This window comes from Schistocerca serialis, chromosome 4 (genome assembly GCF_023864345.2).
Source record: "Schistocerca serialis cubense isolate TAMUIC-IGC-003099 chromosome 4, iqSchSeri2.2, whole genome shotgun sequence".
NCBI lineage: Eukaryota > Metazoa > Arthropoda > Insecta > Orthoptera > Acrididae > Schistocerca > Schistocerca serialis.
The window spans coordinates 594,798,187-594,823,932 of record NC_064641.1 but is presented as its reverse complement, the minus strand read 5'-3'; the positions used below and the strand labels follow the sequence as shown (position 1 = coordinate 594,823,932).

At 43.0% G+C, this 25,746-nt stretch overlaps 1 protein-coding gene and 1 pseudogene across 3 annotated transcripts in view; one reads left to right on the top strand and one right to left on the bottom strand.

Moving 5' to 3' along the window:
• Window positions 1–25,746, bottom strand: part of LOC126475351 (SNF-related serine/threonine-protein kinase) — a 307,760-nt gene that overhangs the window by 124,894 nt on the left and 157,120 nt on the right. The window lies entirely within an intron of this gene.
• LOC126476209 (5S ribosomal RNA) lies at window positions 9,894–10,010 on the top strand (annotated as a pseudogene).

Below are 25,746 nucleotides of genomic sequence, written 5' to 3'. Positions count from 1 at the left end.
GGGGTGCTTGTGGGAGTAGAAAAATGGCTCAAATGGCTCTGAGTACTATGGGACTTAACATCTATGGTCATCAGTCCCCTAGAACTTAGAACTACTTAAACCTAACTAACCTAAGGACAGCACACAACACCCAGCCATCACGAGGCAGAGAAAATCCCTGACCCCGACGGGAATCGAACCCGGGAACCCGGGCGTGGGAAGCGAGAACGCTACCGCACGACCACGAGATGCGGGCTGTGTGGGAGTAGAGGTGAGTTGCATGTTACTAGTGCGAGTATGTTTGCACTCCAAATTTTTTGCAAATTTTTTTAAACAAGCTGAGGAAGGTAGAAAAGGCAGCAGATAACCCACTTTTAAGTCAGAGTCTTTTAATAAAACAGTAGCATATTCGCTTTTTTTTTGCTCCGATAAAAGCTTTTTTCCTCTGGTCGTATATTTATCCACATTTTATGGTAGCTGCTATTCGTTACACAATGTGTCAATTTTGTTCAAGTGTTCCTGCAATTCCATACGATCGTCCTACTAGGGAACTTTGCTGCACACAAAAAAAATGGCTCTGAGCACTATGGGACTTAACTTCTAAGGTCATCAATCCCCTAGAACTTAGAATTACTTACACCTAACTAACCTAAGAACATGACACACATCCATGCCCGAGGCAGGATTCGAACCTGCGACCGTAGCGGTCGCGTGATTACAGACTGTAGTGCCTAGAACCGCTCGGCCACCCCTTGCTGCACACAATTGTATCGTCAACGAACAATCTAAAAGTGCTGCTGATCATACCTGATCAGGCTTCCTTGTGGCACACCCTACGTTACTTTCGTTCTGTGAAACATTCGCCGCCCAGTACAACGTTATGGATTCTATTACTCAAATATTCCTCGAGCGAATAACAGATTTGCGAAACCACTCCGGTATGGCAGTTTCTTGGTTATTAGTTGACAGGGTGGTACAATGTCTAACGCCGTTCTGAACTTTTTGTATTCCTAAGGGCCTGCACCGTAGTAAATACCTTGTGAAGACATTTTATATATGTCGTTACTCTATGAAGCTTTATGCAGGAGTCGTACAATTAGGGGAAACCTTATTCCGGCTGCAGAAATATTTGACAGCTACAACGTCAATGATGTATACAAGTAAGTACTGATCGCACACTTTTACTTGGCTCCTGGGAGAAGGTTGCGCGGAACGGAAGCTTATGACAGGCTCGTAGGACACTGGCTGCTGTGACAAGCTCCGCCCCGTCTTCCCAACACAGCTAGCTTGTAGCGCACAAGAGAAACGAACTGTAATGGATTACTGCGTCACAAAAGTGACACAAATGTTTGTGGCGAGTCGCTCATTTGTGAATAATATTAATCATTACGCCCGATAACGCACACGGATCAACACTGAATTCACAACAAGTACTTATTGTTACTGCGAAAAATATTGTTACGTAGCTACGGTTGGCAACGAACGTAAACATTCCTGAACGGCACGAAGTTAGGTCGTTTCCCTCAATCACAGATGACTCAAGTAAAAATGTGCGTCCAGTACTCGACACGCATTATAGACCGATCATACAGGGTGAGCACAAAGTCTTGCCCTGATTATAACTATTTATTACAGAATAACCGTTTGAAATAATAATTTACATTTCATGCCGTTACATATTTCAGTGTTACTAGTTTTTTTTTAATACCACTTACGTTAGTAAACCTCAACGTGTGCTCCCCTGGTAGCTAGGTGAATGTCGAGGCGGTATTCCAGTTCCCGCCAGGTGTTTCGTAACGTGTGTTCTGTCACAGTACCCACAGCAGCTTGTATCCTAGCCTTCAGTTCATCGACGTCAACAACTGGTGTGACGAAGACTATCCTTGATATAGACCCAGAAAAAAATGTCAAGGGGCGTAATGTCCGAATTGGTGGATTTGAAGGAACAGTCTAACACCCTGGCCACCCCGCTCTCCAGACATTATGCCCCTTGACTTTTTTTTCTGGGGCTATATCAAGGACAGTCTTCGTCACACCAGTTGCTGACGTCGACGAACTGAAGGCTAGGATACAAGCTGCTGTGGGTACTATACAGAACACAGGTTACGAAACACCTAGCGGGAACTGGAATATCGCCTCGCCATTCTCCGAGCTACCAAGGGAGCACACGTTGAGGTTTACTAACTTAAGCGGTCTTACAAAAATCTAGTACCACTAACCCATGTAACGGCATAAAATGTAACTTATTATGTCAAACGGTTTTCTGTTATAAATTTTTAATATCAGGGCAAGACTCTGTGCTCACCCTGTATTTGTAACTAAAAACTGCATGTACTAATAGCGCTATATAACTACAGTTCGCTTGAAAATAGTGCAGACGAAGCAAGCTTATCGCCTAACTGTACTACTATTGAATGAAGCTTCATAAAACACCATCGTCCTAGTATAATAATATTTGTAAAATGCCTTTCGGAACTGTTGGAGACCTTTTCATCTGCGTCTGTTGTTCGCAAGACGTGCCCCATTAAATCGAGCTGTGTCTCTCAGGAGTGGTGCGAATGGCAATATTTCGCGCGAGAGCCGCAAGGCGGCGCGGGACAAGGAAGCCGGCGGGGCCCGCGACAGAGGCGGACAGCGGACAGGCGCCGGCTAATTCTGTACGCCGGGTCGCGGGAATCTTAATTCTTCAGATACCCAACGGCGCGCCCGACGCTAAAATTAGACAACCCGCCGCCGGCGCGCCGCCTCTCGCCGTGCAATTCTCCTACCAAACACGGCCGCTCCGACGCGCAAATCTCAAAATACTGAAGCTTCGCTCACGAGTTCAGTCCAGAGAGCAAATATCTTAATTTGTATACTGCACGCATGATTAGTGTCAGCCCTTTGCTCATTGTCAGATCATCACGACGTCAAACATCTGATGCAATGAATCTTGTCACAATACCGTGCGCAAGTTGCATGTTTTCTGCTCGCGTATCATGTCATTTCTGGAAACTCAGAATCTACTCTGTAGGAATCAACGTGGATTCCGGAAACAGCGATCGTGTGAGACCCAACTCGCTTTATTTGTTCATGAGACCCAGTAAATATTAGAAATAGGCTCCGAGGTAGATGACATTTTCCTTGACTTCCGGAAGGCGTCCGATACAGTTCCGCACTGTCGCCTGATGAGCAAAGTAACAGCCTCCGGAATGTGGCTGGATTGAAGAGTTTTTAGCAAACAGAACACAGCATGTTGTTCTCAATGGAGAGACGTCTACAGACGTTAAAGTAATCTCTCGCATGCCACAGGGGAGTGTTATGAGACCATTGCTTTTCACAATATATGTAAATGACCTAGTAGATAGTGTCGGAAGTTCCATGCGGCTTTTCGCGGATGATGCTGTAGTATGCAGGGAAGTTGTAGCATTAGAAAATTGCAGCGAAATGCAGGAAGATGTGCAGCGGATAGGCACTTGGTGCAGGGAGTGGCAACTGACCCTTAACATAGATAAATGTAATGTATTGCGAATACATAGTAAGAAGGATCCTTTATTGTATGATTATATGATAGCGCAACAAACACTGGTAGCAGTTACTTCTGTAAAATATCTGGGAGTATGCGTACGGAACGATTTGAAGTGGAATGATCATATAAAAATAACTGTTGGTAAGGCGGGTGCCATGTTGAGATTCATTGGGAGAGTCCTTAGAAAATGTAGTCCATCAACAAAGGAGGTGGCTTACAAAACACTCGTTCAATCTATACTTGAGTATTGCTCATCAGTGTGGGATCCGCACCAGGTCGGGTTGACAGAGGAGATAGAGAAGATCCAAAGAAAAGCGGCGCGTTTCGTCACAGGGATATTTGTTAAGCGCGACAGCGTTACAGAGATGTTTAGCAAACTCAAGTGGCAGGCTCTGCAAGAGAGGCGCTCTGCATCGCCATGTAGCTTGCTGTCCAGGTTTCGATAGGGTGCGTTTCTGGATGAGGTATCGAATATATTGCTTCCCCCTACTTATACCTCCCGAGGAGATCATGAATGTAATATTCGAGAGATTCGAGCGCGCACGGAGGCTTTCCGGCAGTCGTTCTTCCCCGCGAACCATACGCGACTGAAACAGGAAAGGGAGGTAATGACAGTGGCACATAAAGTGCCTTCCACCACACACCATTGGGTGGCTTGCGGAGTATAAATGTAGATGTACTAATACTCAATAGCATTTCGAGCTCACCTTCAAATGGTGCGCACTTTGGAAGTATGCTGCACACAATCCCATCAATACGAAAGTTGTTGTTTGAGATTATAACTGAGGTCGGCTTTATGATAAACAATGATAAAAATTACCTTCCTTCGGTCAAGTGTCATACCTGGACAAAATTTTGAACTGACAAGATTTTCACTTTCGACTCGATAAAGGCAAGTCTTCCGGTCAGCTTTCTTACACAATTAGCTGATGAAATAGTTCCATTTTTAGCAACCATATACAATCGTTCGCTCGACGAAATACCCGCACCTAAAATTGGAAAACTGCACAGGTCACACCAATACACAAGAAAGAAAATCCAATTACTCCACTGAATTGTAGAAAATTTTCCGTAGGATTTTGGAACATATACTGGGTTCGAAAATTCTGAGTTGCCTCGAAGAAAACGATCTAAATGACAAAGCAGGAACGAAATCCGAAAATATATTTCTTGGGAAACACAACTCGCTCGCATGCGTCAACGAGTGCTATCGACAGAGCTGATACAGTATTTCTAGATTTCCAGGAGGCTTTTTTTTTTTTCACCGTTCGTCGCAAGCGACTTCAAATAAAATTTCTTGGCTGTGGAGCATGGTCTCAGTTGTGTCAGTGCACTCTCGATTTCCTGTCAGAAAGGTACAACTTGTAGTAACTGTCGGGAAGCCATCGAGTGAAACAAAAGTGACATCTGGCGTTCCTCAAGGAAGTGTCACAGGTTCTCATAATCTATATACAGCACTTCGGAGACAATCTGAGTAGCCCTTATAGACTGTTTGCAGATGATGCTGTCGTTTACCGTCTAGCAAACGGATCTGAAGATAAAAATAATAAAAGCATTTAGACATGATACCTGCACGGTACGAAAATTGGTAACTGACGGTGGGACACTGGTACATCACATAAATGTAAGGGTTGCCGAGTCACAGAAATAGCTGTGCGTTACAATACGAACTTACATTGGAACCAGCACACAGAAAATGCTGTGGGTAAGGCGAAACCAATATTGTGTTTTACTGGTAGAATACTGAGTAAACGCAACACATCTACTAAAAGAGACTGCCTAAATTACAGTAGTCCGATTGTTCTGGATCATTGCTGCGCGGTATGAGATCATTATCAGGTAAGACTGGCGGAGGACATTGAAAAAATTCAAAGGAGGTCAGCTCCTCATTCCACTTCTGTTCCACTCCCATATAGAGCGAGGAAAAAATAACTGATGTATACCTCAGTACGGCTGTAATTTCTCGTATCTGGAAGTATTTAGTTTTTCTCAGTAATTAGTGTAGCCCGAATATCTATTCTCTACCAAACCATGCACTATCATAATTATGTCATAACATGCACAAAATAAGCAAGGAAAAAAGAGTAATACGTGGAATCAAAATTTAGTCTTGCGATGAACCTGATGGCATGCTGTACCCGCATTAAACTTTCTCTGGAAAAAAATGGCACGCAGTTGGAATGGTTCGCCATCCCTGTCATAGGAAATATCGTTACGGCAATTCGTATAATTACTATCCCATGTTAACTGCTAAACGTACACAGCAGAACCAAACGCGTATCCTTGTACAACAGTTGCTGTGTCCAGTTTGGCATCAAAGTTACAAATTACCGTCAGTAAGTCTACACAAGTCAAAAGAGTACACAACCATAGATGTTTGTTATGAAGAACAAACCAAAGCAGAGATGCAAAAAATGGTTATTCATGTCGCAGTAACATTAGACATAAGAACAGGACGAAAGTTTTAGGATAAAATTGCAACTCAGTTGTAAAAGAGCACAATGAAAAAAAAAGTAACACCTCAGACCCAGCGTAATAATAATATAGAATAGAATGGCATATACATGCAGTTAAAAAAAGGGGTGTGAGAGTAGCATAATTTTTTTTTACAAAAATACATCAATGAAGCACGCGCTAACATCAAACGGTGTAATTTCTAAAAGTAACAGTTCAATCATCACATATAATATTTCACATGCTAAATTTCGTGCATTTATATTTGTTTCATGTTTCGTTTGGATGTATACAGATATCGTAATGATGGTTTAAATCGAAATCGGTAGTTATAATGAAGACAATTACAAATCACAGCAAAATGCATTTCAAAAATGCTTTATACCAGCTGTAGAAAGGTTTTTATACTAGCTGCACGGAGGAGTACTTGCCGCCATATACTAACGGCTGAACAACTCGTTAGCTTACACACACACACACACACACACACACACACACACACACACACACACGCACACGCACACGTCACCTACTGCTTGAAAAGAGCACAATAGACGAAACTGGCCAATAGCCTAAGACATATAATAACTGAAATGTCATTTCAGACAGAAATAGCGTAAAAGCTTAAATGGCAATCTGACTGCATCCGATATACGTGGCACATTTCAGCAAGAGCAGCATCGAAATGTCACCAGTTATTTATAACCGAAACTCAACTAAATGAAGAATTCTGAGAATGACATGTTAGCTGCCTCAGACGCTTTATAGCGCCAGGTTGGTAGTTCGGTAATTATCTCCGGAGTTTTACAGCTCTGGATGTTAAATAACACGTTAGTAACACACCTCGTATATACTATACGACGAGAACGTTTCGCAGTTCTAGGTACCTTTGTTGCGAAATTTATTAACTAATAGTACTAACTAAAAAAACTACTCCCAATCACAGTCCAACCCAAATTAAGAACAGATATGGTGAGCAAAATTCTTTACAGACGAATGGAAAAACTAGTAGAAGCCGACCTCGGGGAAGATCAGTTTGGATCCGTAGAAACACTGGAACACGTGAGGCAATACTGACCTTACGACTTATCTTAGAAGAAAGATTAAGGAAAGGCAAACCTACGTTTCTAGCATTTGTAGACTTAGAGAAAGCTTTTGACAATGTTGACTGGAATACTCTCTTTCAAATTCTAAAGGTGGCTGGGGTAAAATACAGGGAGCGAAAGGCTATTTACAATTTGTGCAGAAACCAGATGGCAGTTATAAGAGTCGAGGGACATGAAAGGGAAGCAGTGGTTGGGAAGGGAGTAAGACAGGGTTGTAGCCTCTCCCCGATGTTATTCAATCTGTGTATTGAGCAAGCAGTAAAGGAAACAAAAGAAAAATTCGGAGTAGGTATTAAAATCCATGGAGAAGAAATAAAAACTTTGAGGTTCCCCGATGACATTGTAATTCTGGCAGAGACAGCAAAGGACCTGGAAGAGCAGTTGAACGGAATGCAGAATGTCTTGAAAGGAGGATATAAGATGAACAACAACAAACGCAAAACGAGGATAATGGAATGTAGTCGAATTAAGTCGGGTGATGCTGAGGGAATTAGATTAGGAAATGAGACACTTAAAGTAGTAAAGGAGTTTTGCTATTTGGGGAGCAAAATAACTGATGATGGTCGAAGTAGAGAGGATATAAAATGTAGACTGCCAATGGCAAGGAAAGCGTTTCTGAAGACGAGAAATTTGTTAACATCGAGTATAGATTTAAGTGTCAGGAAGTCGTTTCTGAAAGTATTTGTATGGAGTGTAGCCATGTATGGAAGTGAAACATGGACGATAAATAGTTTGGACTAGAAGAGAATAGAAGCTTTCGAAATGTGGTGCTACAGAAGAATGCTGAAGATTAGATGGGTAGATCACATAACTAATGAGGAGGTATTGAATAGGATTGGGGAGAAGAGAAGTTTGTGGCACAACTTGACCAGAAGAAGGGATCGGTTGGTAGGACATGTTCTGAGGCATCAAGGGATCACCAATTTAGTATTGGAGGGCAGCGTGGAGGGTAAAAATCGTAGAGGGAGACCAAGAGATGAATACACTAAGGAGATTCAGAAGGATGTAGGTTGCAGTAGGTACTGGGAGATGAAGAGGCTTGCACAGGATAGAGTAGCATGGAGAACTGCATCAAACCAGTCTCAGGACTGAAGACCACAACAACAACAACAACATGGTGAGCAATTGTACTCTACTAGAGCTATAATTAAAACATCACAGGATTTCGACAATGAATATTTACTGGAACGCTCCACTCTACCCGCCGCACAGCCGCGTGCGTTAGCACGCCGCTTCCGGGATTCAGGGAGTGGTGCCGGTCGGTTATCGATCCGCCGGGCGATATACGCCGGTGTGTCGGCCAACGAGGATGTGGATTTTAGGCGGTTTCTCGGATCCTACTTGATGAATACCGGACTCAGTTATATGATTAGCAGACACTTAGGAAACGTTCACACACTCTCAAATGGGATAAAGTTAGACGCACACAGATGGAGTACACATACTCCGTCTTGGGGGGGGGGGGGGGGGGGGCAGGAAGGCCTTTCGTTCACCCTCTACTACCAACATTGTCGAATCGAAGAATCAACATGCTGAATCCGTGAAGATACGGGATAAAGGCCAGGAAAAAGAAACGGAATGCTTCATTCTACCTGAGAATCACTATGGTTCTCTGAACACCACATACTGTTCCTGGAAACTTCTACACAGTACTTGAAGTTAAAGAAAAAAATAAACTGACAAAGTGCTGCTGCAGGAATCTGTCATTCGATAATCATTTAAAGGGGGAAGAAGACATTCAGTCACCCTCCCCTCCTCCTTGCTGGTGGTAACCAGGCTGTGTGTTAAATTTGTCTCCTACTTCACGACCAATTCGGAACAAGGCCTTGCAAATATAACTGTGTGTGAACTAAGACAAAATGGCATATTGGTCAATGGAAAATAAAACGAAAAAGAAAGAAAAGAATATTATGGTTTACCGTCCCGTCGACGATGAAATCATTTGACACGCAAAGAAACTCGACGGGAAAAGTATGGGGAAAGAAATAAACCACGTCTTACGAGATTTCGGGAAACCACGGAAACTATAAATTAAGGCGCAGCTCTGGCAAAGCTGTTTCCTCGAATGGAGCCAGTAAAAATGGTAACTGGTAAATAAGAACATAGGAGCAATTGGTGCAGTGTTTCAAGAAGTGAGGAATATGTTGTATTCTGAATCAACAGGCGGTCAGGAAATTTAACGGGATCCGCCGCCCCATTTATGTTTGATATCAACGTGAATCAGCATAAAATATGTCGGCGGAGGTAGAGAAGCACGCACAGTGCCAGCGTGCAAAATTGCGCACTCCAAACTCCACAGTGACATTTACTTTTGTGATTTAACATTCGAGAGAGCAATGCATTCTGTATTCCTAAAACGATAATGCCTTTTGTCTTCATTGGTATCTACTACATGTTTAGAGAAGTTCTAACAGTAGTTGCTTTCTTTTTGCTATTAAAAATCGTAAAACCAATGTACACACTTTAATCTTGATTATGTAGGATAGCAGATAAGGAGCTGTAGTTTATCTTCGGCGTATTGTGTTTCGTGGCAGTCTGGCATTCAGGCGATGAGAGAATTATCTGAGCTCTGAATCAGGCTTTCAGGATTTATCTGGTTGTCACTGAGTGTTCCGAGAAATTTTCGGATTACATCATACAGCGAAAAGTATCTGAACCCTTCTGCCCTATTTTAATTGGAAACTTCACTTGTAAATCGTTTTCACTCTTATGCTTACCTCATAACACGTTACAGACAGCTAAGTTGTAGCATTCCACGGGAGAAAGTTTTCTTGTTGTAGCACAGAAAAACTGAAAAGTTCTTATAAAATGAAGACACTATTTAGCGTGGGATAATCAATAACGTCGGCAACGGCCTTGCCGCAGTGGATACACCGGTTCCCGTCAGATCACCGAAGTTAAGCGCTGTCGGGCGTGGCTGGCTCTTGGATGGGTGACCATCCGGTCGACATGCGCTGTTGCCATTTTTCGGGGTGCACTCAGCCAACTATGCCAACTGAGGAGCTACTCGACCGAATAGTAGCGGCTCCGGTCAAAGAAAACCATCATAACAACCGGGAGAGCTGTGTGCTGACCACACGCACCTCATATCCGTACCTCATATCCGTACCTCATATCCGTATCCTCTGCTGAGGATGACACGGCGGTCGGATAGTCCCGATGGGCCACTTGTGGCCTGGAGACGTAGTGTACAATCAATAGCGTCAATAGAGCAGTATTATGTTAATTTCTGTAATTAGTTTTCGTCCAAAGACAGGCAATGAAGGGAAATTTTAGTTTACGTGCCAGCCGCTTCTTAATTCTTATTAGTTCTCCGTATCGTACCACGTATATAACTTGAATAAGCCTATGAAGCCTTTTTCGCATAAGTTTTATCAATGACTATATTTGGCAAGGTTTCCAAATACATGTAGAATAAGTCCAGCTTTAAACTCTTATTCCTCAATCAGTATTCTTGTCAACAAATCATACTCCAAAGTGATACAGAATACTTTGCCTAAAAATGAAATAACACAGCACAGTTTCATATTAATATTTTTACTACACTGTAACATTAAACGTTATTGAGCTTGACCGAAGGGACGATCTCTGTCACTCTGAGAAATGAATTCTTTATTTCAGAAGAATAATCTAAGATAGCGTTCACCACTTGAGATGTGACTTAAGTTGTCGATAACTTAATGGGAATTTCTGAAGATGGTGAATATGCAGAGTAGCAATCTGAAACGATTCTACACCCTTGGAGAAAAATCACAGATGACGAACGAAGCAGGACACAAGAAACAGACTCTCATTTTGAAAGAGTACACTTGTCACTACGGAAACACGCCTAGTGTCAGACAGGTCGTAATTTGAGAAGGCAATTAATATCAACGCACGTCTGGAGCACAGCTAGGCAGCGAAATGAATCTTGGACTTCGGGAAAGTCGGAAAAGAAGAGCATGAAAGTGTTTCAAATGCGATGTTACAGAAGGATGCAGCAAAGTTAGTATACCAGTAAGATTAACAATCAGGAGGCTTTCCGTAGAATAGGTGAGGAAAGGAAAATGTTTCACTAGAAGAAGTGACAGGATGACAGGACATGGTTGAGGCATCAGGGAATAAGTACCATGCTATTACACGTAGCTGCAGACAGAAAAATTGTGGAGGAAAACAGAAACTGGAATATATCCAACAGATAATTGAGGGCGTTGGGCGTCAAGTGCTGCTCTGAGATAAAGGGAGTAGCACAGGAAAGGAAATAGTGGTGGTTGCATCCAATTAGCCAAAAGACTGAGGAGAAAAAGAGAGATGCTACCTGCAGCAAGGAATCACTGAATCCATCTAATGCAAGCGAACTTAAATAGCCAGAGTGAGTGTTCGACTGGACCACAGATTTGAAAAAGTTAACTACAATTGTAAGGTGGATATAATTCCGCACCTTACAAGCACTCCATCTACATACTTTGCCGTGATTTACAACCGGAATTAGACATCATTTGATAGGTTGTACATCGTTTATATGAATATTTAAAGAAGACTGACATTGCACTTATACCCTGTAAATAGTTGTTAACGCTTATTGCATGAAAGGTGACGGAGTGTCTTTATTATCAAAACGGCGTAATGAATGATTGCCTATACTAGTACAGGTTGGAACGCCACTGGAAATGAAACGACAAGCATAACTCAACCCTGGGTGGAAAAGCCCGCACAGGTGTGTTGGTCCTGCTTGACACAGGAAGTAACCCAAGACGGACGGTCGGAGCACCTGAGCGCTGAAGCACAATACAGCGGCGGCCGGCCGAATTGTAGCGGGTCCGGAAGGATAACCGGATAATACTTCGGAAACTCTGGAAATCTTGGACGTAGCAGAGAGTAATGAGGAGGAAGCGTGGCCTCGCAGGCTGGGTTATTTCCGAGGATTTTTACTCTGAGAAGCGTATCATTGTATGTATTCCTAATTAACGGGGACAGGTATTTCCTCGCAAACTTTCCGCCCTGGTCGATAAAAGACTAAAATATGGTTGGTCGGTGTTCGGAAGAATCTGTAGAGAGGGAGAATATTCCATGGTTTAGAGAATATGATTCGCTTTCTGCAGTTACAAGGGAGGGGAGCCGAGCTTTGCTGGAAAGCCAGCGGTGGAGAGAAAGCAGTCTTCCGTTTTGAGCGCCCGTGTTTGACAGCCGCACAGTATCAGCTTTTGTTGGTACAGACGGACTTGCTGTCTTTTCTCTCAGGAAATTTTATAGTTAGAACAGTTGAGCACTGTACTGTTGCAAATTTATACGATTCTGGACTTCGCCTCCGGGTAGGGAGTCGTCGTCGAGAACGCAGGGTTCAGTGATTGAGAGCACTTCTTCTGCCTATACTAACGTTGAGACGTTATCTGAACTCCGTCCTTGAGGCTGGGAGTTCGCGTTTCTCGTCTGTAGAACACAGAGAGGAGAAATAAATGTAAATGTCGTGTGACTAGGACCTCCCGTCGGGTAGACCGTTCGCCGGGTGCATGTCTTTCGATTTGACGCCACTTCGGGGACTTGCGCGTCGAAGAGAGGAGAAAACAGCATTAGAGTATACTAGTCCGAGGACCGCCTTCTGCCATTCTAGTGTTTGAAAGAGTTTATTTTGTGGCTGGAGTTCTTCCATCGTCGCAGACGTGTACGAGAACCATCAGTCCGATGCACCGGGACGCAGTACATACGGTGATATTGCTAATTGCTTCGGCTTATTAGGGCTACAAAGCTAAACAGCTGTGATCACGTAAATTTTATATCCGCTGAGGTTGCAGACCACTATAGATCATCTATGAAAGTAGTGTCTTCTAGAGTTTGGTACATAGGTGACGTCACTTGTCTCATGTTATTTATATTAGATCGCGTAGCCATAAAAAGGGGCAGATTTGGGCAATTGATCAATCACATTAGTTACGAAATCTATTTTTATCTATTTATGTCTATTGGACATTGATATATAAACATTTTTAATATATAAAGGGGTTTTAATCCACAATAAATGTATAAGCAGAAACAGCATTTTTCATTTGTAGTTACTAGTTCCCTTAATTATTCATTTATGTTGATGTTTTAATTTATATCTCAAAGAGCAAGAAGGAGGAGATAATGTCGCCATGAAGAGATCCTAAGATCTGCTTCAGGGGGTAGTCAGACAGGGCCAAATCTTCATTTTTGCGTTAAGTATTTTCCGTCACGCACATTCATTTTACACCCGCCTGGAGTAGCATCTTGGACAATAAGTTATCCTTGACCCGCTCATCATCATAAACTAATGTCGTATTGCATGAATGGCGGGGGGACCCGCAAGGGTAGGTTCACCCTCTCATCATCGTGTACTACGAGCTTAAGCGAGGACATCCCCGACACTACCTAGTTTCTATAGGACATACAGTATTTTTAGCGACAATTAATTTTAGCTGTGAAGTCGTATCGAAGCCGCAAAATGTAAAATCATTTCCGAAGACATGATTAGCATGTACCAAAACTTACTGTATGAGTATGTTATTAAAACCGTTAGTCACATTTGACATCACGCATTGAGAACATACTAAACACAACGTTAATATCTCTATCGTTCTTGCTTTCAGTAGAATAGGCAGCATTTGCATTCCTAACAGAACAACCTCAGCTATGCTGGCACTTAGTCGTAATTTACTCAAGTTGATTACTGCCATAATTATTGACATACGTGTATGCGATATCAGCAGTTTAGAAACGGAGGCGTCCGGCAAATGCTTTAAATTCTAACAATAGCAGTGTATTTATAATGGATGACTTAGCTCTACAGACGATACTACATCAACAAGTAAAACTAAAATCTGAGCTTCACAACAGTGTACTAAAAGAAGCGCCCAAAGGATTGTCATTACAACACTATAGATGGAGATAGTCTTATTACACGGTCCCCAATTTATCGCGCATTGTGTAGATGCACTCATCAAGGTCATCTCTGGCCATAAAACCTTGGGGGGTCGCGGTGATATTAAAGGGAGTCGCGAAACAGCTTGCACTTTTCTCACATGATATACTGCGAACTATGGACGAAGGGCAGTAAGCAGATTACATATTTCTATATTTCCGAAAAGCATTCGACACTGTGCCCTACTGCAGACTGTTAACGTAGGTACGTGCATATGGAATAGGCTCCCTGATATGTGACTGGATCGAAGGTTTCTTATGTAACAGAACGCTCTGTATTGTCCTCGGCGGAGAGTGTTCGTTGTAGAAAGGGGTAACACCTGGAGTGCCCGAGGGAAATGTGATACGACCGTTGCTCAAATGGCTCTGAGCCCTATGGGATTTAACATCCGAGGTCATCAGTCCCCTAGACTTAGAACTACTTAAACCTAACTAACCTAAGGACATCACATACATCCATACCCGAGGCAGGATTTGAACCTGCGACCGTAGCAGCAGCGCGGTTACGGACTGAAGCGCCTAGAACCGGTCAGCCACAACGGACGGCACGACCGTTGCTATTTTCTATATACATAAATGGTCTGGCGGACATGGAGGGCAGAAATCTGCGGTTGTGCGCTAATGTTCTGTAGTGTACAAGAAGGTGTCGAAGATAAGTGACTGATGGTTGATACAAGATGACCTAGACAAAATTTCTAGTTGGTTCTTAACATAGAAAAACGTAAGTTAATGTAGAGGAGTAGGAAAAACAAACCCCTAATGTTCGGATACAGCATCAGAAGTGCCCTGCTTGACACGGTCACGTCGGTTAAATATCTGGGCGCAACTTTGCGAAGCGATATGAACTGAAACAAGCATGTGTGAACTGGAACAAGCATATGTGAACTGTGGCAGAGAAGGCGAATGGTGTACTTCTGTTCATTGGGAGAATTTAAGGAAAGTGTAGTTCGTCTGTAAAGGAGATCGCATATAGGACTCCTTAGCGACCTATTCCTGAGTGCTACTTGAGTTTTTGGGATCCGCACGAGGTCGGATTGAAATCAGACATTGAAGCAATTCACAGGCGAACTGCCAGATTTGTTACCGATAGGTTAAATCAGCATGTAAGTGTTAAGGGTAGGCTTCGGGAGCTCAAATGAGAATTCCTGAAGGGAAGAAGACATTCATTTCGAAGAATACGACTGAGAAAGTTTAGAAAACCGGCATTTGAAGCTGACTGCGGAACAATCCCACTGCCGCCAACATACATTTCACGTAGGACCTCGAAGATATGATACGAGGAATTAGGTCTCGCACGGAGGCATGTAGACAGTCCGTTTTTCCCTCACGCTGTATGGAACTGGAATAGGAAAGGAAATAACTACTTGTGGTACAGGGTACCCTCCACCACCCACCGTACGGCGGGGATGTAGATTTTACGAGATAAAATCATTATAAACAATTTACTTATAATAGGTGCACATGAGAAGAAATAAATTAATGTGATGGTTTCATTTGTTTTTTATTTAAAAGTTGCTACACACGGGTATCTAAAAAGTATCTGCATGCGTGTATCTACGGTATGAGACACGAAAGCAAACTGTTTTCGAGTGGTAAAAGACAATTCGTATATCTAATTTTTAGCACAACCATAGAGACGAAAAGCTCTTTTCAGAGAGAGAAGACCTGGGGAATGGTATTAATATTTTCAGTGCTTCTGAGACTAAATATCCATATTTATTTCGGCGAGCAAGCCCAAATGTATTTAAAGCTTCAGATGTAAATTGCAATAGTAGCGTTTCCAAGATAAGACAGTTCGATCAGCTGGTCGTGAGTGAATCTCAACCGTAAACTTAGCAGCGCTATAAGAAACTGAAACAAATTAAGTTTCACGGTTGACCGCACGCTAAAACAAAAGCAACAGACGCACGCTTCGCATAGAAAATTATGTGAAGCTGTGCGATTGCAAGTGCCTCTTTTACAGGCTACTGCTGCCAGCACGACTTGTACAATCGCATCCATGTAGACTTTCAAACATGCTCTCACTGCAAACAGTATAGCAGACCAAATTACAAAGAAGAAGTACACATCAAGTTAGAACTTGTAAAATGCTCGTGTACGTACAAATCATACATGCATCTTCATATCCGTCACTATAAACGCAGCTACATACAATAATAGTCGTATTACATTTTTTATAATATCGGTATTTTCTTAATGAATAAAATTAATGCAACATGTTTATATAATTTTAAATATTTTCTTACATTTACAATTAAATTCAAAATTCAATTAGTAATAGTAAAGTTTACTGTTGTTATTCCTTTGTGTGGGAGGGGGGGACGGGCGAGAGATCGTGAAACATTAATTTTATTTACATTTAGTATTCGGTGGGTCGCAGAGGTAAGGAACGTTGAGAAGCGCTGGTCTATAGTAAAGGCCGTCTGTGGGATCACAAGAGACATTCACAGCTAAAGGAACCTACTTTATACATCTTACAACAGCGCAGGGTAGGCTTACTCTGCAGCACGTGTAATTCTGCACCTACATACATACTCTGCAAGCCATTGTGAAGTGCATGACGAGGATACTTAGCATGGTACATGTTAGGGTTTCTTCCACTTCCAATCGTGTATGGAGCGCGGCAAGTTTGAAACCTCCCAATCGTTACACCCTGGATGCTACAGTATTCAAAACAGCTCTTGGCGCTGTCAAATCGGACTATTCCGGTAATTAGGTGGGTGGTTCCAGTAATATGACAGAGCTGTATGCGCCGTGACACAGCAATAGTCTCTGGCGGTTTTCTCTGCTAAGCTTGGGTTATATTGGAACACCGGAATTTTCATTTCGCAAGGAACGAATAACAACTTAAGGTCGAAGTGAACTCTGGTATGACTACAGATAACACAGACCAGTTTCGCTACTGCCTAGTGAGTCTAGTTTCAGAGCAAAAGTTAATGGCATTATCCATCGAAACGAAATACTACAAACTCTGAAATCAGTCGCAGAACGTTGCACTCTCTCTCTCTCTCTCTCTCTCTCTCTCTCTCTCTCTCTCACGCACACACACACACACACACACACACACACACACACACACACACACACACACACACACACACACACACAAACTTCCCATACAATGTCATTAACATTTCTCATGCCCGTGCCCAAGAGAGATGGCGCTCTGATTAACTTTTATCGATCAATTTGTGAGTTTATTTTACCTGGAAAGGTAAGGATCTTCAGACCCTCTCTTACGTCTAAACAGATATCGCTCCTGATTCCTCTTTACAGTAACATTGCAATACGTATACAAAATCCGTTATAAATAATAGTACTAAAAACAATACTGCATATAACTGTTACCAGTTGCACACAAGATCTTTTCCAAAGCGCTGCTTAACAGGGCACGGAGGAAAGTAGACGACAAAATCGGGAGTATCATGCTGATTTTCGGAAGGGAAGTTCATGTGTGGAGGAAATCCTGAGTCTTAAGCTTATAATCCAAGGCACAATAGCAAAGTGCCTGTCCTACGTCGCCGCTTCTGTCGACTTCAAAAAGGCGTACGACTCTGTTGACAGAACAATTCTGTTCAAATACTGGAAGAGGTTGGTGTGGATGATAAATGAAGAAACATAATTTGACATACATTAATAAATAAAAAAATCTGAAGTTAAATTTTTAGGAGAGATATCTGAACCTCTCACTGACCGCACAGGTGTTAGGCAAGCAGGTGGTTTATCCCCTGTTTAGTTCATTTGTGTCTTTCGATGATCCGAGAACGGGAAGAACTAAAAAATTAGAAGTGAACGACCGGGTACACATGACCGATAAGTACAAGAATCTTAGAATTCAATGTTTAGCTTATGCCGACGAGCGTGCTATACTGTGCGGAGAATTAGCAATGGCAACAGGAAGAATCAACACTTCTTCTTTAGAAGAAGAAAAGAAACCGATCTTCAAATACATACGCCAAAAACAGAATACAAAAGATGTTCCAAATTTCATGAACACGGATTATGGAAGAATTAAAGAGTGTCAGTAAACTTATATATTTTGGTAACACAGACGAGAGGCCATGACGTAGAGGCTAGTAAACTCGGAGCAAGGAAGATGGAAATGAACTTTCAGTTGGGAAAAGACGTGTGCAATAAGAGAGACCTGTCGCCTCTCAAAAACAGTAACAGCATATGTTACAGTAATAAAACCTGAATGTTTACACGCAAACCTAATGCCTAGATTTGACTTAGTCTGGAGAAACAGATTGGGGCCAATAAAATACAATAGTGAGAACAGTAACTGGCGTAATGAAGATAATTACAAGAAAATTGAACAACTAAATGTAACAAAGAGAAAACTTTGTATAATGTTTTATAGCCAACTGGTTCAGATGAGTAAAAACCACTGGATATGCAAGAGAATTTTTGAACAAGTCAACCGGACAAAATCTCTCTCGTCCAAGTGGCGCCAAGAAACAAGTGATCTGAAAAAAACCAAGATTGAAACCATGAAATTCTGAAAAGATATACGTTTCTAAAGAATGTTCTGGACTTTCATCTCCAGACAAAATAAAAGAAGAAAAGCAGAGCGAAGTAATCACATGCTTAAAAACAATAGCACTCTGACTGAACGTAAAATTACTGGAAAAATTGGAAAGGAAATCAGAAATAGTTACGTTTACCACAGGAGATGCAAAACGAGTACAAAATAAATGATTAATAATAATAATAAAGATTATGAGGATGAAACGGTTATGGATGTAAATATTACAACAATGTCAATTCTATTAACAACAGGACGTGGATATTTCTTGTAATGCAACATTCTCTGTTCAATGGGAGTAATGCTACACTAACACAAAGGTTTGGCTTTAGTACCGAAAGAACAAAACCTCGTTAATTGGTTCTGGGAATAGGAAAAAACCAATAGGTTTGAATAAGTAGGAGAGTTAAACTAGGGAAAAAACCTGTGGAGATGGTAGACATAAAGAAAGAGACGGGGACGAAGAAAGTAGTTGGGTGTTCATTGATAATGGGACAAAGATAAAGAAAGAGACGGGGGCGAGGAAAGTAGTTGGGTGTTCGTTGATAACGGGACAAAGATACACGGGTAGGAGGAAGACAACTGGGATCTACGCCAATGATATCAAGAAAAGCTTCAATCTCCAATTCAATGCAGCATGGGTATTTACTTACCAGCGGGAGAAAGAAAGGAGAAAGTAAGATATACGGTACAGCAGACTGGTATGATTTAAATGGAGCTAGGAAAATCTAAATCAAGATGGTCAGATGGGAATATAAAACTAGATTGCTTTAATTAAGACTCCGTGAACTTAACCAATGTGCAACAGCACTACAGGAAGCTGGAAAAAGTAACAAAGTAGAAAATGAAAGGTATAACAGTTCAGATGAACCTGTCCAGTGTCTCCAGCACCCGGCGGGGACCCTAACTGGAGCAACCTGTCCCTTTTCACGGGGAGGCAGAGCGGAATCGCAGCCGTTAAGTTGAATTTTTTACCGATCCAGCGGCTAACCACGCGGTAGCGTATGGGTTAGTTATCTGAGTGGAAATTATAAACTGGGGTACAAAACTTTAGGATGAAAGTAACTTTCGCATTTATAATGTTTCCCTGCTCATTACAAAAGGACGGACATTGTTCTTCATAAGGACAGCAATGCCTGCTTGTAATGCTCCCAAGATGACCAGCCATAAGGTTTGTAATGCGTTCTTGTGGTACGGCGTTCCATTCTTCCACCAGCGCGGTTGACAACTGCTGTATTCGATGGAAAACGACTTGATATGACATCTTCTCCATAGGAATTTCATGCGCGCGCGCGACTGTGCGCTGACGAAAACAGAAACCACTTGGCACCAAACGGAATGTACCTCCCACTCACAGTCAGGTCTCCTACAAAAGCACCTACAGAATGAGGTGGTGCAGCGTTTAAGACACTGGACGATTCGAATCACCATCTGACCACACAATTTCTGTCAATCACTTCATGAAACTAACGGAATGGTTCCTTAAACAGGTCACTGCATCCTTGCCTTCCCCATCCTCTGCCAATTCAGATGGTGTTCCAGCTATAATGAGTTCGACGAAGTAAATTATCAACCACTTTCCTTCCACGTTATTAAAGAGTAAGTAGACCTACGAGTCACTTCAAACAACATTCACTCATACCATTGCCGGTTTAGAGAGGCAACAGCCCTCGTCAGACGGTGTGCGGTTTCTTGACTACACGATGAGCTGCCGAGGCTGGACTGCGTCGGCACTGAGTCTGAGATGGCAACGCCCTTTAATAAGGATCACTGAAAACACCAAAACACGGCTGAACGTCGTTGAGTTACAAGTTTCTGCGTGTTGGGTTGTAAAATGTTCGGTACATATACCTGTGCCATTTTACCTTGCGTTCCAGACAACATATATGTCACTAACAGAACAACATAGGCACGTTTATTATGAAATCTGTGTTTCTATTTTACTACCTGGATAACGAACCTTTACAGTTATTCATCTTGACGAGATGGTGATTAACGCGTTATAAAGTTTTGTTTGTTTATCATCACTTTTTATGACACAAACTTAATTGCTTTCGGCCCACAACGGCAAATGCAAATGTTGACAACGCATGGATATTTGTTCACTAGATGCCGCCCACAGCACCTAAAGACAACCGTTGTAACCCGACAGCAATTACAACTGTATCATAAACAAGTCATTGTGTCAAAAAGAAATAAAACTTTTTCTTTCGTATTCTATTGATCAGTAACTTGAAAAGTCACGTACTATCTCAGGAATATAGATGTTCTTCCCATACAACTTGACCCAGCTGCGCCTTCCTCTGTCGTTTTAAGCAACCCGCAATGTTACTGCTGGCCTTCCATAAACCATGCGCGAATTTTCATATTCTCTCGCTCGCTACGCGCAAACGATCAGTCCTACAGAAAAAATGAGCAGGACCTTTTTGTAGGAAATTTGATGCAGTTAAATTTTGTTCTGAGATACGTTTCCGCTTGAGGCCACGGTTTTCGAGTTATTCAACAAAAACGTACAACGCACTTCCAACCTACATTCATCTCCTGACCAATCAGGATTTATAGTTTGTTGCCCGTGCCATTACCTCCTACCACTTTACAAAAATTTGCGACTACCCAAACTATTCCAGATACTCGCCCTTTTTTATCTCTATTGATTGCGCTATTACGCCACCAGCATAGCAGGCTACTTCGTTAACATTATTAATTTAAACGGGCCCATGACGGTAACAAACGAAAAACGACTTTTGTAAACGTTGCGATAAAACTAATTACGTTGACAATACAATCCAAAGCTAACCCTTAAAAGCACATTAGTTTCCTAATTAGAAGCCTGACGAATACACCGCTGTAACTATTTTATGTCGTTAAAATTCACAAAACTGCTAGGTGAAATTTACACAAACGTCAATTTTACAAGTGTTCTACTAAGCCGGTGGCGTAAAAAGACCGTTAAATTCAGGCGGAAAAAGGTCGAAAATATTTGTACAGTGGTAGAGTGGTAGGACGGAATGCCATGAACAACAATTAGAAATCCTGACCGAGGAGACTGACTGTGGGAGGAGGGGTGCGTTTCAAGCTCATTTTTTGAACGTTTTCCTTGAATAACTCGCAAACTACGACCTCTTGCGGAAAAGTATCCCTACATATAATCTAACTACATTAAATTCCTACAATAGGGCACTTCATTTTTTTCTGTAGGGCTAATAGTTTGCAAGTAGCAAGCGAGAGAACAAGAAAATCAGCCTGGCTTTTAAAAGCCAGCACGGCGTGTTGCATGAAAGGACAGCGGTAGGGGCAGCGTAATCAGCCTGTGTTTTTAAAACTGAGCCTCTGCTACATAGATGGCTGTACGGAGAAATTTCTCGTGGCGAAAAGACTGGTAGAAAACATTTTCCGGTCAAGAAGACAGGAAATATGTTAAGAAATGATAATTAAAACAAGGTCCTAAGCTGACGACAGGCGTTGATATGCATCAACGGGGACGGTTGAAAATATGCACCCGAGACCGCCTACTTACATGGCAAACGCTCTACCATCCCGGGTTCGAGTCCCGGTCGGCGCACATACACTACTGACCATTAATATTGCTACACCAAGAAGAAATGCAGAAGATAAACGGGTATTCATTGGACAAATATATTATACTAGAACTGACATGTGATTACATTTTCACTCAATTTGGGTGCATAGATCCTGAGAAATCAGTACCCAGAACAACCACCTCTGGCCGTAATAACGGCCCTGATACGCCTGGGCATTGAGTCAAACAGAGCTTGGATGGCGTGTACAGGTACAGCTGCCCATGCAGCTTCAACACGATACCACAGTTCATCAAGAGTAGTGACTGGCGTACTGTGAAGAGCCAGTTGCTCGGCCATCATTGACCAGACGCTTGCAGTTGGTGAGAGATCTGGAGAATGTTCTGGCCAGGGCAGCAGTCGAACATTTCCTGCATCCAGAAAGGCCTGTACAGGACCTGCAACATGCGGCCGTGCGTTATCCTGCTGACATGTAGGATTTCGCAGGGATCGAATGAGGGGTAGACCCACGGGTCGTAACACATCTGAAATGTAACGTCCACTGTTCCAAGTGCCGTCAATGCGAACTAGAGGTGACCGAGACGCGTAGCCAATGGCACCCGATACCATCACGCCGGGTGATACGCCAGTATGGCGATGACGAATACACGCTTCCAACGTGCGTTCACCGCGATGTCGCCAAACACAGATGCGACCATCACGATACTGTAAATAGAACCTGGATTCATCCGAAAAAAATGACGTTTTGCCATTCGTGCACCCAGGTTCGTCGTTGAGTACACCATCGCATGTGCTCCTGTCTGTGATGCAGCGTCAAGGGTAACCGCAGCCATGGTCTCCGAGCTGGTAGTCCATGCTGCTGCAAACGTCGTCGAACTGTTCGTGCAGATGGTTGTTGTCTTGCAAACGTCCCCACCTGTTGACGCAGGGATCAAGACGTGGCTGCACGATCCGTTACAGCCATGCGGATAAGATGCCTGTCATCTCGACTGCTAGTGATACGAGGCCGTTGGGATCCAGCACGGCGTTCCGTATTACCCTCCTGAACCCACCGATTCCATATTCTGTTAAGAGTCATTGGATCTCGACCAACGCGAGCAGCAATGTCGCGATACGATAAACCGCAATCGCGGTAGGCTATAATCCGACCTTTATCAAAATCGGAAACGTGATGGTACGCATTTCTCCTCCTTACATGAGGCATCACAACCACTTTTCACCAGGCAACGTCGGTCAACTGCTGTTTGTGTATGAGAAATCGGTTGGAAACTTTCCTTATGTCAGCACGTTGTAGGTGTCGCCACCGGCGCCAACATTGTGTGAATGCTCTGAAAAGCTAATCATTTGCATATCATTGCATATTCTTCCTGTCGGTTAAATTTCGCGTCTGTAGCACGTCATCTTCGTGGTGTAGCAATTTTAATGGCCAGTAGTGTATTTTCAGCTGTCCCCGTTGATGCATATCAACGCCCGTCGGCAGCTTAGGGTCTTGATATAATTATCATTTCGTTCTAGAGAGCTGCACGGTCACCGATGATATCTGTTCTTTCGGACATGTCAAGTTATGTACGCGCGAGAAACCCCTTTGAGCAGTCTTTGTTTCCCTCCCAATACGTAACTTTTTTTTTAACCAACAATGTAAACTTTGTGGACCGGAAATGCCACACTCAAAATATTCCGGGCTATTGTGCCACGGTAGAATGAATTTCTCGAAACCATTCTCTCAGCAAAGTAGTATAGAGTATTTTAATACGATTTGCTCCTGCTACCAATCAAGTCGTCGCTTTGGAAGTTTTGTGCTGTTTGGTGTTCCGCCGTATCGACGCGGAAAGATAGCGCCCGTGCCGGTGACAAGCAGGCAGTCGCTGACAGTCAGTCACAAGTGAGATAGGCAGCGTCTACTTGGCTGTGGACGGCCACGGCCGGCCACAACGAGGCCGGACTCTCGCCGCTCCACTGCCCCGCGCAGCCCTGGCTTCGCCGTTCACCGTTACCTGCATTCCGCACAACCGGGGCTGCCAAACCGAGCACGCCTCTTTCCCACTGCAACGGACGTCGCTTCGCAGGACGATTCACACTCCAAGAGCTCCTACACTGACGAGCCAGAACATTATGACCACCTGCTTAATAGCATGTTTGTCTGTCTTTGGAACGAAACACATCGCTGGTTCTGCCTACCACGGATCCGACAGTTTGTTTGTTACGTTTTTGGGAGGAATGCGGCTTTACACGTCTACGCACAGTGGAATGAAATTCGCGTAAATAACGGACCGCTGATTTGTGTACGCGATGATTGTGCCCGATAGCGGTCCAGATGGGATCCATGGGATTTACATCAGGCGAATTTGGTCGCCGAGACATCAACGTGAGTTCGCTATAATGCTCCACAAGTCACTGTGGCACGGTTCCGGCTCCCGCACACGGCTGGAAGATGACATCGCCGACGGGGATGACATCAAGCATGGAGGAATGTAGATGGCTCGCAACTGTTAGCGTGTCTTCGGTTATTACTATAGGTTCCTTGCAAGCGCAGGAGAATGTCTCGTATAGCATAATAGTGCTCCCGCCAGCCTGTGTTCGTGGGGCGCTGCACGTTTCTAGTCCCCGTTCCCCTCGATGACGGCGTTTGCGGAAACGACCAGCGACCTAGTGTAACAAAAATGTAATTCACCCGAAGAGCCGACAGATTTCCATTGACTAACAGTCGAATCCCGATGCTCCCGCGCTCACTGTAATTGTAATTGATATCATTGGGTCAAAATATGAACACATAGGGGTGGTCTGCTGCGGAGCTCCACGTTCAACAACATACGATGAACGGTGTGCTCCGAAACACTTGCGTGGGCACCAGCATGTGCTCTTTCGGCACAAATGCCACAGATCACAATTTATCCCACTGTACAGAGCAGACAAGCCTCCGAACCCCACGTTCTGTGAAGAATCCAACCATTTACCGCCTAGTGGTGGTTTCACTGTCCTCCTATCTCTTTCCGTAGACGCTCACGACAGAAAGTTCAACCAGCTCCACCGTTTTCGAGATACTCGTTCACAGGCTCTGCCTAATAATAATCTGCCCTTTGTCAAAGTAGCTTATCTCAACGGATTTCCCCATTTGCAGCCCACATCTAGTGTGAGGTGATTCCCCGTCCGCGTCTGTTCCGCTTACATACTTCTGTTACGCGTCACGTGCCCGCAACGCCACCAGGCGACATCCAACGTCGCGATGGGCAATGGTCATAATGTTTTAGCTTGCCGCTTGCCAGTATATATAATACGCTGAATCGTCCGCCATGTTTTCTCCAACTCTGAAATTCGGTAATGTTTTCCTTGGGTGTGATTAACATATTCACGCAACTTTGTACAACATTTCTTAAAAATATTTCATGTTGTATGTACGAAGTGTACCGAACAGTAATTAATATGCATAGAGATATTCAGAATACCCGTTTTATATAACAGAAAAATTGAAATGTAGTATTACACGGCTATAGAAATACAGGTTCTTTGCGTGGCAGTTCGTAAATATTAAGTATAAAAAGTAGTATAAAGAGTTAAGAAACCAGTACCAATGTCTTCAAATGGGGATGTTATGTAGTGAAAACACGTGACTGTTTGTTGGTTTTTGCCCGTATATACGCAATTGCAAAAGTAGTTTTTATTTTTTAAAGAATTGCGGCATTTTTATTGTACAGAGGGGGAATAGTAGTGTTTCATGTTCCA